At 38.7% G+C, this 18,949-nt stretch overlaps 1 non-coding gene across 1 annotated transcript; it reads right to left on the bottom strand.

Annotated features, from left to right (window-relative positions):
- Positions 1 to 5,595: 5,595 nt before the first annotated feature.
- Positions 5,596 to 5,668, bottom strand: Trnat-ugu. The gene has a single exon. It is a non-coding gene; the product is annotated as a tRNA-Thr (tRNA).
- Positions 5,669 to 18,949: the final 13,281 nt, after the last annotated feature.

The raw sequence follows: 18,949 nt of genomic DNA, 5'->3' as shown, positions 1-18,949 counted from the left end.
ACGGAACTTTGTATAATAAATTTATCATCTAGTCATGAAAAAGAGATAATAAAATTGATCATATTCAATGAACCCATATTGAGTTTCATCAGTTACATTTATCGATTATTTTCAGATCGTTATTTCCATTCAATCATTTTTTTTTTCCCCGTTTCATCGATTAAAATTCGTCCGTGCATTTGTTAGAAAGTCAAACCGTCCTACCAGTGCTGCCATCTCAATATATTGTTTATAACAAACTATGGTAAACGAGAAACTGCAGGTTAGTAAGAGATCTGCTATTCTGCAAAAAAGAAAAAAATCAATTACATTGAAATCAAAATTCTTATTCGATTATTAGCTGAATGTAGATCAATTATGAAAATGGAAGTAACCAAGTAAGATTCGGTGGAAGGCAATTTCTCAGGGTATGAGAAAGGTCCAATTCTAAGACTCCAGGATGGCAGGACCCCTAAATCCGACCGGTACCGCCACCCTTGTTAATATTTGAGTACTAAGTCCTCATCATCCCTTGAAATAGCCCCGCAAATATACGCGGCGGTCGATTAACGCGCTCGCGGCGAGAAGAATCGTCGAAAATTTCGGCGAAAGAACTCTGAGAGAATATTTGAAAATTTTGGGGGATACATGCTTTTGTTATATTCTTCATTTCTTGAAGTTTTGAAATCCCTTCATTTCGTTTTTATTGACGATACCCACCATAATTAGCGTTACCCTTTTTTCAAATAATTCTTTACGTCTACGCTCGCATACGGCGCTACTGAGGTCGCAGCAGAGAGAAATATTCTATGCAAATTGATTCGATTTGACATCGGTAATTTATACTCGCATTGAAAGCAGATCATTCCCTCTTCCGTCACGCGGCAATCGCATCTAGTGGACGTCCGATTAGTCTCCTTTTATGAAAATAGATTCTACAAATTATGCAAATCCCATTCACGAATGAGATACTAACAGGAAGAGATCACTGTCGACAATTCGAATTCGAAGTCGGACGCTGAACCGAATATATCCCAAAGATATTATCATCATAAATATTGTTGTTATTTCTAATCTTCAATTTTCTGAGGAAGGAAGTATCAGATATACGAAGTCTGGTGGAGCAAAATTTGTTCAGTTTTTCGCATGAAAATTTTTCCATTATTCGAATTAATGTTGTGCAATTATTTACACTCGATAAGATTTAATATCCGAAAATTTTATCGTTCATTCGACGCGTTCCATCTCTTTCTTTTTTTTTTTTCTTACTCTTTTCTTTGCACAATAATGTCCGTTTCGCAATTGAATTACCTCTTTTTGGTTTTTTCAATTTTCATTTTTCTCTTATCGTTACAACCCATTCACTGGGATGGTACTCTTGTACATCATATGCAAGGTTGCGTTTTTTGTTCCACCTTTTTCGAATTTTATTCTTTGTTAAATTTTTCGATTTTTCATTCCTTCATTTATCGAACTCCGGCCAGCTGCTGTCGAGGAAGAATGACAAATATTGTGCCATCGGCGAGTTATAGTTACCCGCGTCTGCTTGTTTTTCCCTACCGCTTTACCGAACGCCGCAATGTTCCCGTTTCAAATAATATTTCGCAGTTGCACAAACGCAAAATATAATCCACACAGCGGCGTGAGAAATGGAAACACGGATGAAATTGCGGTATGTATTATACAAATATATGCGCCTATAGCATCCGAAGCTGTGAAAATTGTATAGTTATAGCCACGGTTGAAACAACCAGTTCCGGCTGCTGTTACTGGCTGCATCGCATTGTATTTACCGACGACGACACCGGAGGACAACGAACAATTTTCTGAGATGTTTGCCTTACCGCCGGTTTACTCGTTCACTCGAGTACTCTATACACCAGCTGATGCACGAAATAATTTTCTATTGTACGTACAGATATACACACTCTCACGTTTCGACCGGCTAACAACCCCAGCTGCAGCTGCGCGATGCTATTGCAACCGTGAAATTAAATCCAGACGCGATATGGGCGCAGGTTTATTTTTTTTTTTTCTATCGCAATTTCTTTTGCAAAATCAAGTAAGCTCGTGTACACCGTGAGTAAGTACCTCGGGGTGCTATGTATCAAGGGTAGTACATCCGATGGTTAATTTTGGGATGGTTGCGGGAATAATTGTTGTTTTTTTTCTTCTCTTCGTCTCTAAATTCCATGCAGGAGCTTTCGTGACGTGCATGCGAATAACGTTATAACGTGAGCTAATAGCTGTACGTATTATACATAGGTACGTTGAATATACGGACACGTATACAGTGTACGGTAATAGTTTGCGGCTTGCATATAGAGGTAACTTCGATGTGCTCAGGTGTAAAAGGGCATTTTGTGAGTCCCGAGGTTGCACGCGCGTGTATGCATATATATATGTATATCAACGTACATACGTATATGTATATTCGTGATATTTATATAGGTGTACGTATGTACAAAGGGAAAATCATAAAAGCTCCCGACGTCGCACTTACCTCGTACTTGCAACGTTGTAATACTTAAATACATGCACGTACATAAAATGAGTTTAACTAGATTCTACGTCGGTTATATGTACCACCACATCAGTAATGTCGGTACCTATGTGGGAATCTAGGAACTAGTTATAAGTGAAGTGTGAACGTTGTAACGTTTCGTATATTTCTCACCTTTATTTTTTGTCAATTAATTTGACCCCGTGCACGTGAAGGCAAGTACCTACCTATTTCAGAAACGGATTTTAACTAACCTGCAGCGAGCGACCATTCGCGGCTTGCGAGCTCAATTACATTAGGTAATACGTACCGAAGGACTTAATTTCATTTGAATTATGTACATAAACAGGGAATTCCACGTCAAAGTTTTTCGACGTCTTGAGGGGTCTCACTTACTCGTTAACGACAAAAGTCCAAATTTTCGAAAGCTACATTTTATAGTAAAATTTGCACCTTTGATTTGTATGGTAGAATGAAAAAAAAACATTTCAATTTCACTACTCTCAAAACTCTCCACGTTTAAAAATTTATTGAAACTCGAAAAAATTAGGGTACTCCCTCTACTCTAGCCTCTGTGGATTTCGGAATGGGTCAAAAATCGGTTCTGATGGATTATAATCTCAGGAATCCGAATCTAAAAGCCAAATTGGTCTTTGTATTAAATAGATGAAGTTATCGCCAATTTTTCACTTTTTGGAGCAGAAAAATTGAGATATCTCGAGGGGAAAAATTCGTAGCTCAATTTCGCTTGAGATTCGTGTTCCTGAGGTCAAAATACGTGAGAAAAGTGTCATTCAATCGATTTTAAAAAATCAAAATTTTTGGCCAAAATTCGAAAAAATCCAAAGGGGTACCCCTTGGAATTTTGTCGATTTTTGGCCAAAAAAAAATATTTCATTTTACATGCTATTCTTATGTATTTTGATCTCAGGAATCCGAATCTGAAAGCCAAATTGGTCTTTCTATCGAATTGATGAAGTTATCGCCAATTTTTCGAACCAAAATGTGGAAAATCAAAGATATCTCGATGGGATTCATTCTCTATATCGTAGATACTGAGTACAATTGTAAAATACCTTTGTTTGCGTTCAATAAAGATATGATATAAATTGACAAAATGACTATTCATCCTTATTGTGCGACGTCGGGTGATGAAACTGTAGGGAAATTATGCTCGTATTGTCATCATCATACGTATCCACGTGTGTAATCAAAAATTTCAATAAAATTTATTCAGCAATGCCTTTACCTTTTTTTTTTCTACATTGTTTCAAATTTCCTGGATTGTATTTCAATGGCGTGAATAATTACGGCTCAGAATCGCCGTCAATACGTAATATTGATAATTAATACCTGCGGAGTTTTATTGCAATAAAAATTGCTGGTAATTACGTTACGCGTGTGTATGTAATTATAACGCGCACTCGTAAAATAATAATTGTTCCAGCTGTAATAAAATAATTATATAATTATATTTCATGTCGATTCATACTGACAAACGTTACAGAAGTTAATTACGAACGTAATTTGAATAATCAAAAATTACACCCGTCTATGTATGAGTAAAATTGCGGAGTGAATTAGTATCGTTATTACATCGAAGAGAAAAATCATTTTTTTCATCGGACGTAGTTTTTAATTCAGAAAGAAAGAAAAAACCATAAAGAACAACTTCGTCACGGACAGTTTGATCGATAATTTGAATCGATTGTTTTATCGTATCATTGAACAGTGTCCATTACGTGATGTGAAGTTTTTTTTTTTTAATTTTTTTCTTCTCTAATTACCGGCGAATTACCGTGGATTACCTGAATTTCTTAGGTAACATCGAATCAAACGAACTCCACTTCCTGTGCGCAAGAACAAATAGAATCCATGAAGTGATTATCTCGAGTGGCCGTGGTCAATTACGGAAAACTCAACTAGCCTTAACTCGCACCAGACTGGACCCGTAAATGGAAAGAACTTGTCTAATTCGCGCTAGTGGATTCTCCAACGTTTCTCTAAATTTACTTGTAAAATAAAATTCGAACGAAGAAAAAATAAGTACAATTCTTAGGAGGAAAATGAAGAGAAAAAATGCAAAGTACTAGAAGTACAATAACTGGAATTACATGGAATTACGTTTTTACCGTATGAGTTACAATGGATTTCGATGGTCTGAGGGAAAAAAAGGAATTTTTCGAGGGTTGCGACGTTTTTGCTCTCAACCAATCCGGTCCGCACGTAATCGTACGAGGTACAACACATTTCCGCAAATTTATTTTCAATAGACTTCGATTAAACAATTCGTTTGTATATATGAGAGAATTTTCTCGGTTACATACGCGATGATGTTCAGATCTTAAAATAGTTCAGGAATTGCAGACATTGCGTGGCATGAATAGCTAAACATTAGCATACCTCTGGGGCGCGCGGGGCGTTAACGGAATTCTCGGATCTCTACGGTAAAACTACTGTACAGGGGTATATCGACGGTTATTTCAACTATTTTACAAATTCGGTGGACAAAATTTCTCGCAGTTTACGTACATGGGAAACGGACACGTACCAGACATAAGAGACAAAAGAGCGAAGGAGAGACTTGGGAACGCTGGACCACCATCGCGCATTACGCAATAGACGTACATTACATGCAATTATCATTTTCGCTTATTTTGTATTCGATATTTTAACTGTATATTTCACGTTTGACCTACACATGATTGATTTGACGATATACATTTTTTATCCATCTGTGTATACAACGATAGGAAGTATTTCGCGTGTGTAACGAATGTACAGATAATTTATGAAAAACTTCGTTTGTCTTCTGCTTTTTCTTTTTTTACACGATTTTATATATTACAGTTCTTTTTTTACAGATACCCCCCAGAGATAAACGACGTTGACAATGTTTGCTTTGCTATTTACCGCAGGTTATTGATGATCGCTCGATTGAATTGTTTGATTGATCGGGTCATGATGTTAATATATCGCATGTGTTACATATCAGGCTAGGCGCACGACGCTGCTGACCGAAGAAGAGTATGAAATAAAATTGAAAGAAATAATTAATAGAAGAATAAGAAGAATTGAAAAATTGATACGTAGAAAGAAAAAAAAAATTGATATGCCCCCAGAGAGATTTGAACTCTCGACCCCTGGTTTACAAGACCAGTGCTCTAACCCCTGAGCTATGGAGGCTTACGTTTTTCTAGGTGTAATGCGCAGTTTGTAAACCTTAGTTTTGAATAATTCATCAATATCGATTGAAACAATATTTATTGAAGCTTTTCCAGAGTGAATAAAAAAAAAAAATGTGAAAAAGCGGCTACAAAATGCTTCTAGTTCACATAGTCCGATAAAAATTATCGTCAGAATGATACCAGGTTTTTAATTGATTTCGTTCTTTGAGCGGATGGATCAAAGTAAATCTTAATTTGAAAAGAAACAAATCAATAAAACTATAATTTGGTCATCGATTTCGGCAAAAAACTAAATGAGAAAAAAGTTTGGCCAGGGTATACAAATTTTTGGGAAAGTATTCTCAATTTATTTTCGCCCAGAATTCCTATTATCCACGATTAGATTACGGTCTAAGTTACATTCGTGTTACGACGTTTTTTCTTGTTTAGCCAAAATCAAGTTTTTTTTTCCACCGTGACGGTTAAGCGAAAGATGAAAAAGAAGAGAACCATCTCAGACGCCCATTACGAGGAGTTACTTTTTTTCGGAACGAACTTAAATTCGTATACAGCGTTTCGTAGGATCTAAATAAGACAATAAAAATGAAAAAAAAAGCTCATTTTCGGCACACCCCACAAGCGTCGTACAAATCAGCGTTTCATTCGATAGTCCGATTTGTATTAATGTATAATGCATTGAGACGGGTGTGGGCAATTGATTTTCAATTAATTCCCACAAAGCAATTTAGTGAACAATGGTCCAATCAGGACATCTGGTGTCCTGAGGGTTGCCCACGGGTTCATTTGACCTCCTGACCTCAAGTTTCTTGGTACCGAGGAGGCGGAACGGGCTTCGCATCGTACATATATACCTATACCCATACGTGCATGCAACACCCGACCCGGGAGCCCGGACTTTGACTTCCCACTTTCGACTTCCGTTCGCCGTTACATTCATATAGGTATACCTTATATATTACATTCATTTATGTACATAGGATGCAACTTACATACGTATACATATATATAGGTGCGTCTATATCCATAACTTTGCGGTTCTCCACGGTTGTTTCAAACTATCGGAACTCTGCGGCTTTTCGACCAACCTTCCGTCCTCAACTTCCTGACCGGAAAATCGCGAACACCCTGAGCTCCGCTGTCCGTACAATAATATCGGTACACGTTCCTTCAGATTCGCTAAATTTTACCAGAACTACAAGCCCGATCGAATTCGGAATCTTGCGATTCCAGAACAAATAATTCCGCACGATCGATGAATTGATAATTAGACTTTGAAATAAAAATCGAAGTACGACGATCGAAAATTATCGAAATAGTCTCAAGAGAAGGTCGTAGGTGTCGTGAACCGACCAGACGAATATTTCTTCCGATAATAATACTCGCGAGTAGACACACTGACTGAATTTTCTAAAGAATATCGATATTCCATCCAAACTTCAAGGATATTAATATTCTCTCTAGATTGTTAAATTATTTAAATAAAACCAAAGAGCTTGGGCACGTCAGGTGGAGGTATTTTACTTTATACGTGTATATCGTAATACGTTACTACGGCGAGTTTTCAAAGCCATCGCAGTAACAGTCCTGGATGTATACGTACACAATTAACATCGTATTACACGAGCGAGTAATTGCGCGGGATAACGGAGGAGCGAACGACGTCGCGCTGCGCGCAGGGTTCAAGTTTATATTATGGAATTCAAACTAATTGTCACTACGAAACTCACAGTGGGGCGGTGAAGAAGCAGACGTTTCGTCTTATCCCCGACGATCCGTGAGACGCGCCTCGACAAGAATAAGTAGCTTTATCTCCTTCGACCGTCAAATTTTTTACAAGCGTCTGAATACACATGGCGAAAAGACAAGAAGTGTTTTTGCACGCAAAAAAAAAAAACCGTGAATCCGAAAAAAAAATGATTCTAAGACCCATGCTTCAGTTACATTATGTCTGATTATAATTTCCGAGTAATTCAGGTTTCGAAGGGCAGCGGCTATCTAATTTCACACTAATTAAAAGTTTTCACCAAGCTGACGAAGGTTCTTCGCGTGAACTTTTATTTCCCCCTTTTTTTTTTCTAGCGTTCGGATTTTAATGGGTTACGTTCGCGATGATCGAAGTAGTCTTGGGGAAACGATTCGAAAACAAAAAAAAAAAGTTATATACTTTCACATTGCACAGGTATTAAATGTAACCGTTGAGTTTTCAAAAAAAATCGCGTGGAAATCAAGTGTCGGAAAATTCGGTTCGTCGCGATTTTGAGAGGTGTGGAATTTTTTTCACGTTCTTTATTAACCGGCAACTTTTTCTTTTCCGTGGTAAGCGTAGGTACAGCTGAGTTAAACGTTGGAAAGCATTTTATGGAATTTTAATTCCTTTAATTTGCCCATTTTTAATATTGAGAGACTCGGTAGAGTCTTGCGCCAAGTACCTATACATTCCAAAGAACGGGCGCACTACCGAGTAGCTTTAATGAAACGGGAGTTTAAAGCGGAGCGGGAAATTCACATTTTATATTATATTGATAATTATCAATAATGATATTTGCGCAAATTGATCATCAACTTCATCACATAAATCCGGTAGCAACTTTTATTTTTTTAGTGAAATCGTCAGGAAAACTGGCCAGCGCCAGGTCAGTGAAAACGATGATTTAATTTAATTTTCACGGTTATCCTTGAGGAACGACTTTAATTTGGTGGCGATTGATCTGGGAAAGTTAATGTGTTTCGCGATACTTCTCGTACCCGAGGTACTTTTTCGGGGGATAATTTATATATTATTACGTCAGTAATTTTGTCGCACGCGGTGCCGTGCAGCCTTAAAAATTGATTGCAAAAATAACACGGTGTACAGCATACCTCCGCCGGTGAATGGAAGGACGAACAAAGAATCGGAAAAAAAAAAAAAAAAACGAGAAAGGAATGAAAATACAGAAACTCGAGGGAAGAAATAAAAGTTAACTCTTTCAAGAAAACGAATACCTTGGACAGAGAAATATACCTTATAGATATAATACATAACGGCGTCGCGACGCCCGAGTGCTTGAAATGGACATTTTTAGTGATTCCGTTTGTAAATACGTTATACCTAGTCTTATTCATAAATATATAAAAATCTTGTGCACATTGGTCGTAGGGAGGGGGGGTGGGTTATGGGGTTACGGGGCAATGGGTCGGGCAAGAAGAGTCGCCGAGGAAAAATAAGGGAGAGAAGAAAAATAAAAAAAGAAAAAAAAAGAGGGGCCACTAGTCGCGCGCGCGCGCGCTACTCGATCCCAAACGACAACGGGGGATAAAGATACGATCGAATAGGACCCTCTCGTTCGCAGCATATCGGGCTACCGAGCGAACCCTTTTTCCCCCTACCGAAGGCAGGAGCGGGGTTTTGTAGTGATCGAGTGTAACATTTCATCGATTTACAATCGTCTTTAAGATTCATGTTCGGTAGACGCGACGGCGACTTATACGATCGTCAAAACCGAAGGCCCGAAGCTTAATCCCCCCGCCAGAAAAAAAAAAAAAAAAAAAAAAAAAAAAAAAAACCCTCCGAGAGTAAATTCGTTCGAATGATTTATTCCACCGCGGTAACTGTACTTAATTAATTCTCACCCCTACCGAGGCCCCTCGAATGTTCCAATTCCGAAATTAGAGGGGAAAAAAAAAAAGTGTCCAACAATTTGAAGCGTATATAGGATTTAACGTTTCGTGTCACACGGGTAATTCGAAATGAAATAAAACAATGCACGATTGAAATAATAAAAGTTCAATCCAAGAGGAAAAAAAAAAAAAAAAAAAGACCGTAACAATTTCGACCGGGTAAACAGAGCAATCAAAGAACCCCCGGCACATGGGGATTTTATCCACCAGTTTCTCTGACATTTTTTCATTTCTTTTTTACCCCCTTTAATGGGAAGCTTTGGCACTCTCAGATATATTTTCGAGCTCGCGAATTTGCACGAAGTTTGCGATGCATGCGGGATTTTGTTGGGCGATCCTTGAATCGGAAACTAATCAGCGAAACGAATTCGCTCGGAGTGTCGCAGTGTATCGGGAAATCTTTGATCCGACAACCTCGATGTCCGAAAACCCGTACCGCGCGACCCGTTCCTTCCATTTATTATTAACACCTCCGGTTCTCGTCATCCCTTTTCCGACCTCAGAAAATAGATGAGAGCAGGTATGCATTTTGTCGTTGAAAAATTTACCAGAGGAACTTTTTCCACCCAAAAGTTACATTACGAGAAATTAAAACTCGAAATAGAAAAAAACGAACACAACGTTCGCCAGGACAGACTGTATCGATTGACTTTGAACATTTTTTTTTTTTTTTTTTATTCTCACCGACGAACCTTTTCACGTAGATCGTAATTCCGTGGCGACCTGATTTTTGAAGATTTTTACTTCAGAGCGAAACACAATTTACTACCCGTGGAAATGACTGAAAATGAAATTACGACCGCGCGTCGTCTAGTTTCCACGAATTTTTGAAAACGTAAAATCTGAAAAGATTCGATCAATTTGGAAAATGAACGAATACAAAACTGTGGCCGATATCTACTCTACCGATGACGTGAATATTTCAAAAACAAGTTAACCGATTTACGAAATAGGTATACCTAACGGCGTTTAAAAAGTAGGACGGTAATAAAGATCACGCATATGTAACTAAAGCTCGGAACACATTTGCTTTGGAAATTCCAACTTTCGCGAATTTCATTCCAGTTTGGAAAGCTCGCATTCCCGGTAGTTCCAATAATCTAACAGTTTCACATTTAACCAACATCCAAAATGTCCGCACGTCGTAACCATGTAGTTAGGTACGGTACGGTCGCGTGTAGTATAAATATATATGTATATACATGTATTACCATCGTGTACTCAGAGTGCGGAGTACGTATGCGAAGGTCGTTACAAACTTCTCCATGACTTTGCTCCCATAATTTATCCCATAACAGACCCTCCCTCCTTACCCTGTAAGAGCTAGGGAGTACGGAGGGGATTTTACACTAGTTAGTGTTGTCCCGATTTCTCTCTCTCTCTCTCTCTCCCTCTCTCTGGTTAACTCCACCTCGCAGTATTTCTGTCTTCAATGTCGAGCTTCGGCTTCGAAAACTATCCAACTCTACGCACCCCATCCTCTCCTCATCCAATCCCCGCTCTACGTCACTCTTCGTTTTCCATTCAAATCCAAGAGTTCAAAATTCTGCCAAAGTCTTGCCTACTCCTACTCCTCCTCCTCCTCCTCCTCCTCCTCCTCCTCCTCCTCCTCCCTCTTCTGCCTTCCCTTCTGATATTCATTACTCCGAGACTAACATTCATACGCTATATATCAATAGCTGAAACGACTGATGAAGACCGAAGACCAAACCGACTTTACTCACTGACGACGACCGACGACCGACGACCGACGACGGCACGAATGAATGAGCGGAATTCTCCCATTAACTTCAACCGCGTAATTATAACCACAGCTGGAACGGGGAACCCACACCGTCAAACTGGATTGGGAACCGAATTTAACGGTAACAAAAGCAGAAAAGAGAAAAAATTACCCAAAATCTGCGCCGAGACGAGTTTCCCAAACGTCAAAAAATTCCCTGTAATCGACCACGGGATTTGAGAATCCGTAAATTTTTGGGTGAAATGTCTCGCGTTCGGCGTTCCAGAGGCTGAAAAAGACGACGAACCTCTCCGACGGAGGTAAGAAAATGTGAAATACAGAAAATATAAAACACTTTTTGCTCTTGACCGTGGCGCGGTCTCCGCAGGGAGTATCGTCGAGTTAATCCGGAACGCCCGTTACATACGAGTCCTTCGCACGGGGGGGGGGGGGGGGTATCTGCTATCCTCTGAATGGGTCCTTTGAGGACGAGTCCGGGGGGGAGGTGGGGGAGGTGGGAGGTTGTTCTATGGAGGATGCGAGCACCGGCGGCGGCTACCTATAGGTGAATGAGTTAACGTACGAAACGCATGAACTAAACACGAGAGCGTACAACAAGTAACACGAGTATAGTACGACGACGGTTTGCGGTCTTCGTCGATTATCGTCATCCCATGTGAAACGAGCGTTTCCTATATATAGGAATACGCGTACACACACACACAACCAGGGAAACTACGTGGCTTTCACACGGATGTTATTCGATTCTATACGTATACGCGTCCGCTTATACATAAACCGAACTATATAGCGGGTACTTTACCTAACAGAAATCGATACCTAATTACCGCTTACCTCCTACGGGAACCATATCATGCTCGACACACCAAAGCGGCTCATCCTACCAACGGTTACGTTGTAACGCGTTATCGCGCGCGACTCGTCCCATCCGATGATTGAGAGAAAGAAAGAAAAAAAAAAGAAAAAGATCGAAGAAATAAAAATTCTTCACGGAAATTCCGTGGAAAATGAGAGAAAATTCGATAATGATACCGTGAGGGACCGATTTCATGATACTTTTGTGAAAAGTGATTTATTTGGAGTTTTTGAATTTTACGTTCGAAAGGTGTGACCGTTATCCACGCAGGTCGAAGTTTTTCGGGACAGGTTACGGGTGCCGTTCGCTGGTATCGGTGGAGGCTATACGGAAACTGGTATGGGCGGAATTCTACAACCCCGCACGGGATCCGTGAGGATTGTCCCAGCTTGTAAACGGGATCAGCATATTATCGAGGGACCGCATATATGTACGGACGTCGAGCGGATACGTGAATATATGTACATGTATTACATAAGCCTACATCCGTGTGTTCACGTAGGTATATATATGTATATATATATATATACATATATACGCGTAGGATATATACGTGGATGATATACGTATACATACATACCTACGAGAGATCCATTTCCTGGCTTCTGCGCGCATCCCGTAGTCAGTCACGTCTGACGAACCCCATCTTATAACGTTATATTATTTACGGATGCGAGAATCAAATGCAATATTCTCTGACGGTCGAGAAGTGCATTCTTACAACAATCCCGTAATAAGAATTAAGTTATTTATATTATATACTTACGAATGGGAGTGCAAGTATAAAACAATCTAGAATTCGGAAAATCTCCATGGTTCCTCCGTTTACTTTTTACCTTCTTTAGTTTTTTTTCAACTTTTGTTTCGATAACTCCCTCTACTCGCGGCAGAGATAAATTCCTCGCATCCCTATAATAATTTCTCTCAGTCGAGTGCTTTCCTTTGGGATGAAAATGAAACCCTACACTAGCTGCCGGTTCACCCCCTGCCTCCTCGCTTTTCCCTACAGCGCAACGTTCGCGTTCGCGTCGTTATACCCGTCGCAGCTGGGTTTCCGTGTAGAACAAAAGAGACGAAAGAAGAGAAACAAAAAAATCAAAAAAAAGGGAAAACTGAAGGAGAGGAAGAGAAGAGAAAAGAAGAAAAAAAACGGAATAGCGAAAAGAAAGTAGCAGAATAATGGTAGCAATTAAGGGATCCCGATGACCGGAAGTTTGACGGACGTTCCTCGATAAGGAGTAGGAGAATATACCTACCTATTCCTTCCACTCTCGGTTCCTTCGTCGAGGGTATATGTACCTATGTAACCATTTTGGACTTGGGGGTTTCCAAGGGTCCATGAAGTATACGTATTACGTAGTTAGTTGGCCGTTAACCGTGCCGGTTTGACCAACCAACCGACCATTTTGGAAGCACCGAACGGGCTTCTCCTCTCTCATTCGTTTTTTTTTTTAATTTTTTTTGTTTTTTACTCTTTCATCCTTCTCCTCCTCCCGACGAGGGCTATACTTACAAAGTTTCAATCAAGTTAAGATTAGTTAAGACAACGGCCATATCCGTCCTAACCACATCCGACCATCTCTCTCTCTCTCTCTCTCTCTCTCTCACCCTTTTACTATCGTCCCTCGTTTCATCCCTATAAATAATATCGTGAGACGTGAAATGGAACGTTTTCCTCTAATTTGATAGCGGAAACGTCGCCGTTAACCAGTATATAATAAATAGAGATCCCCCGCGCAATCGCAGCGGATAAAAAAATTGAAAATGATACGAAAAAACATCGAATAAAATAACGAACAAACCGAAAAAAATTCTTCTCTTTCCATCGGAAAAGAAATTCTATACATATGTATACACGTGAACATATGTGCCATAAATCTTTCAACTTAATACCTGTACCCGGACAGATAGAATTTTTCTCTCTGACTTATTACCTTTTAATTGAAACGAATGAGTTAATAGAAAGTATGTACGTATACAGGGACGGGAGAATAAAGGGAAACAAAAGGATAAAACAAAAAAAAAACCGATGAAATAAAATGAAAAAACCGAGAAAAAATAACGCACGAGATTGAACAATCCTTGCTATACTCGGGGGGTCGATTCCTCATCGGGAAAACACGCGAATACACACAGATATGAGAATTAGATAATGTTCCGCTGCGGGAAATTTTTTTTTTTTTTTTTTTTTTTTCACCTTTCACAGCTACGCAGATTTATCCGAGGGTCGGTAAAATATCATATTATATGCAAAAGAAGGGAAGAAAAAAAACCTCGAGTTGTTACGTATTTTCGAAAATGAAGAAAAAAAATTTCTCCACTACACCGACTCGTTTTTGAATTATTTCGAAACAAATGACGATGAAAGTGAAAAGTATCACCGGTGATTCCGTTCACTCCGAATACTTTCGAGGGATGAGCCCTTCCGTTCGTCGAATCCACGGTAGAATTATTATTTCCGGATCGATATTCTTGATTGAATCGTATTGAAAACAATCGGGTTCGAATGGTACCGTACGGTTGTATCCGGAGCTGACGACTTATTGGCCGCATAGTATTACCCACAATGTTATATACGCACGCACCGATATACACGTATAACCGTAGACAGTATACGAAAGAATTCGGGTACCTGTAGCATTTGGATTAGGCGTTTGGTAGCCTTAGGCTATTTTATTCCGTAAATGGATCTATTGAGTCACTAAAGGTAAAGTCAGCCTCTCTATAGACAGAATCCGATCGCATCTACATAGGTAGGTACGGGCATGTGGACGCGCGTGTATAATTTGTATGGACAGTCAGGAAGCGAAATCCTCGAGGCGGCCAAGGATATCCCGCGAATACAGAGAGAGAACAAAAAAAAGAAATAAAATAAAAGAAATAAAAAAACCGAGGATAATGAAAAAAAGAAAAAGCAGGAAACGGAAAAGGAGTATAAGAGCCTCCGCGGAGCACAGCGGCTGTTTAATGCCGCCGGAAGATTCGCGAGAGCTGTTTATTAGTTTGAAAAATGAGAAGAAAAGTTCTTCTCGAATGAATCGAAAATTGGGAATCCGAAAAAGTTAAACTTCTCATTGCAGAGTCCGCGAATACGTCCGGCGAGGTATATACCTATACTTCGAGTGAACTTCTGTGCGTGCGGTGAGCAAACGTGTTCGCGATTTTCATCCATTTCCGCAACAAGTTGATCAGACGAGACGTTCACCTAAAACGCGATCGTTTGCGTCCACCACTGTTACAAGTGAAATTATTGTTTTTCTCAAGGAAATTCCTGAAGGATACGGATGAAAAGTTCGCGGTGTACATGCTCTGGCTCCGTGAGGATCCTCGGTAGTTTTTTTATTTCTCTTTTCACCTCAACAATCAAAGAGAATATCGTTGAGTGATTATCGGAATTATTGGAGCCGGGAAAAAAGCTTCTGGGAAATTCAATCGGGTGAGTGATTCGGCTTTTCGTACGAAGCGATAAATCGCCGGTACGACTCGACAATTCCCATACATATGGATTGATCTGATTAGCAGATTCTGGGGAAAATCACCGCATTATAAATAAAGCGGACGTTACGGTACAACGAAATGCAGCGCTTCTGCTGTTACCTACTTTATATCGGGTCGAAAAGTCCACATTCGAAACGTGTGAGTTTGTAAAAAGGAGGAAAAAAAAAAAAAAACAGAAAAAAAACTGTGCGCATTACGTCATCGTGGATGAGAATATCACCAAACTCGGAAAATACATCATACGTAATACACGTGTACATGTGAATAGATATATTATAACCATGCAAATTAGCAGGGGTCATGTGTGTCACATAACGCACATAGGTTCGTAATGCGCGTATATACCACATAGATGATCTATATACCCGCCCTCATAGCCTCTGATTATAAGTTTCGAATTTATGGACAAAGTTGTTTGGTTATCGGTAAGGAAAATACATTTCTCTCGCTGACGCGAAATTGCCGGTTAGAATCTGCACGCGAGTAGCTCTTTACATATATACTATACAATATATATATATGTATGTATGTACATACACCTTTGCCTATGTAACAACCATTATCCAACGCACACATGTAGGTCTGCCTAAGTACATACGAGCAGCGAGAAACTATTCAAACGTTCACATCGATGGATCGATCCCTCCTAGTAATTATCACTTCACGTCTTATTAACGATCCTTGCATGAGCAATACCTGCGGTCCCCTTTCATTAATTACAAAGATTAAATTTCAACCCCTAAACGACATTCTCTCTCACCCTTCTCCAGACCGGTTTTCACGTTGAATAGAATTGTGTAATAAAAATTGAATACGCGTAGAGGAATACAAAATGAATGAAGAAAAAAGACGAGAGGGAGGAGGAGAAATTAAAAAACGCAAATTGGACGATATTTCATAACGCGTACATTATGTGAGAACGTAATATAACAGAAAAAAAAAGAAAATTCATCGCTCAAAATCGAAATTTTCATCATTCCTACGATGCAGGCTATTCAACTATTATGTATGGGGAAGAAATGAAATTGGCAAAGTTGCGTTTATTCGAACGAATGTATAATTTCACATACCCATGCGGCTTTTCCCGTGTAAAAGGCGTGCGATAAATGGTTGAGGATCCGCGGAGTAGAAACTGCGACGTGGCTACCTAAATCGGTTATTTATTTATCACGTAATTCCTTGAAACACTTTATTGCACTTTATCTGCCGCAGAAGTATCGTTCCGACGTTTAGAAAGAAAAAAAAAAAAAAAAAGAAGAAAAGTAGTAATCCGGTAAAACCGAAAAAAAAAAAACCAACCGGATCGAAAATCGAAAAAATAAACGGGAAAATTTCACCATCTGCACTCGCGCGCACACACACACACACACCCGCGATATATACAAGAAAATATTAGTTTATGCGAATTAATTTATTGCCACATACACCAGAAGTACCTCGGGCAATAAATTTGAAGAAAAAAACAAAAAAAGAAAATTTAATTTTCATGCAAATTCTACCATTTCTTAGATTATTTTATTTTGATAAAAATAAATTTCACTATTACCAGCTTTAAAAAAGCTTATTTTATAAAATGAAGAAGATTAAATAAAATGGAAAAATCACCGAGATGTATATTCTGTAAAATTATATGGATCAATTTTAGAGACGCGCACCACGTTAAAATTTATCAAAATAATTCAAGACGGTCCGAATCACGTCTGACCGGTTCCGAGTTCGCGACAATTGTGACATAGATGAATGGCGATCAAATTTCCGTTTCGATAATCGGTGTGGATCGGATTTCCGAATTCGCGAAGACCGAAGCCTGCGAAAGGTTCGACAACAGCCAGTTGTATCAGACATCGATACAGATACGTATATGTATTTATTTGTTCCCGTATACTGTACCCATGGATGTATACATATACGTCCATTTGTAATACGCATCTATTCGGACGAGTCGACGATGGAATGAGTTACGGTGGTTTCTTTCTCTACGATCTTACCGTCTCTCACAAATCCGAATGTAACGAGGTCTCTTTCGTATATGTCAACTCATTGTCAATTTCATCTATATATGAAACATATACGTGTACGTAAACACTTTCCTAAATTGTATGTATAGGTATGTTCGTAAGTAATATGGATTAAATTAGCCAATCATCAGCATTTCGTACTAGGGTTTAATAAAATACTGGGCATTACGATCGTTGATCAAATGGCCAGAAATATGTTCATCCCCAATAAAAAAATCGAGCCCATCAATTCGTGGTTATTTTGAAGAAGAAAAAAAAAAAAACTTTAAAGGCCATATCCATCCTGATTTTGTTATTCATACGTCAGGATTTTCAAACCATTCGATTGAATTTCGTGCCAAAATAAATTAGATCTCTCAATCGATCCTTCGCTTTGTATTTTCTAATATCGATCGCTCGTCTGTTGGAGTCGATATTTTATCGCTTAAATTCTTCTTCACAAATGAATTAACGATATAATAATAATTTTGTTTGTTGTTCAGATCTCGTATCAGTCTCACATCTCGCAATACGATATATCAAGCGTCTGCATCCACGTCGTTTCAATGTGCAATGTGCATTATGCTATTATTACAGTTAAAAAAACTGCAAGTACGATCGCGTGTGAAGAAACATATGAGTTGTAGGTTTTTCTTCTTCTTTTTTTTATTTTTTTTTTATTGAATTCTTCTTTTTTCTCAGATGAATAAAAAATATATAATAGACACACGCTATTAGTCACCCTATTCACCTGTTCCGAAAAATCCCGACGATCGAACGCAGGAAAATCTGTAGGTTGGCTGCACCAAGTTTGCCGAAATTCAAAGCGTTCGTTAATCTGATATTTTTTCTTATCTTCCGTCACTATTTTTGTTCGCGTGCTAGGAATAGTGTTGAAAAAAAAAAAAGAAGAATATGAAAAAAAAATTGAAAATAAAAAACTCGTATCCCAATGCAAATAAAATTTTGATAACAGCTCGCGAGTCGTTGGTCTGACAATGAGGCGGATATAGTGAGTCACGTTTGAATTTTACCATTTTTTCCTTTTCTCTAGTTTTCAACACCTTTCAATTTTGTGGTTCAATTTTTTTTTTCCACTCCGTCATTCAGTCGTTTGATAATAATTAATATAGTAATACGTAATTGAGGAGGTAATAATTGAGTCATAATTGTTTCATTTTATCTACGTGTATCTCATGTTACGTTGGCGTAGGCCGTGCGAATGAAGCACTTGTTATCTTATCGCCGGAGAAAAAAAGGAATCAGAAGAATCTCTTCTTTTTTTATTGTCGCGGATTATTTTAGTCAGATTTTATTTTAACGGTGTGATATTATTTCGGTTCGAGATATATTTTTCCTCAATTTTTCTCATTCTCTTATGAAAATATATAATTTATCCTATATTTGTAAAAATAATTAACGCGATGTGTGGAAAGTTATGTGTTTAGCTTGTACATGGAATGTATCGTGTGGTGTTTCAACATGTTCGAAAAACAACAAATATCGCTGTACACATTCGATCGATTG

Source organism: Athalia rosae, chromosome 7 (assembly GCF_917208135.1).
Source record: "Athalia rosae chromosome 7, iyAthRosa1.1, whole genome shotgun sequence".
Lineage (NCBI taxonomy): Eukaryota > Metazoa > Arthropoda > Insecta > Hymenoptera > Athaliidae > Athalia > Athalia rosae.
The sequence above is the reverse complement of the archived record's forward strand: the minus strand, read 5'-3'. Positions and strand labels throughout refer to the sequence as shown.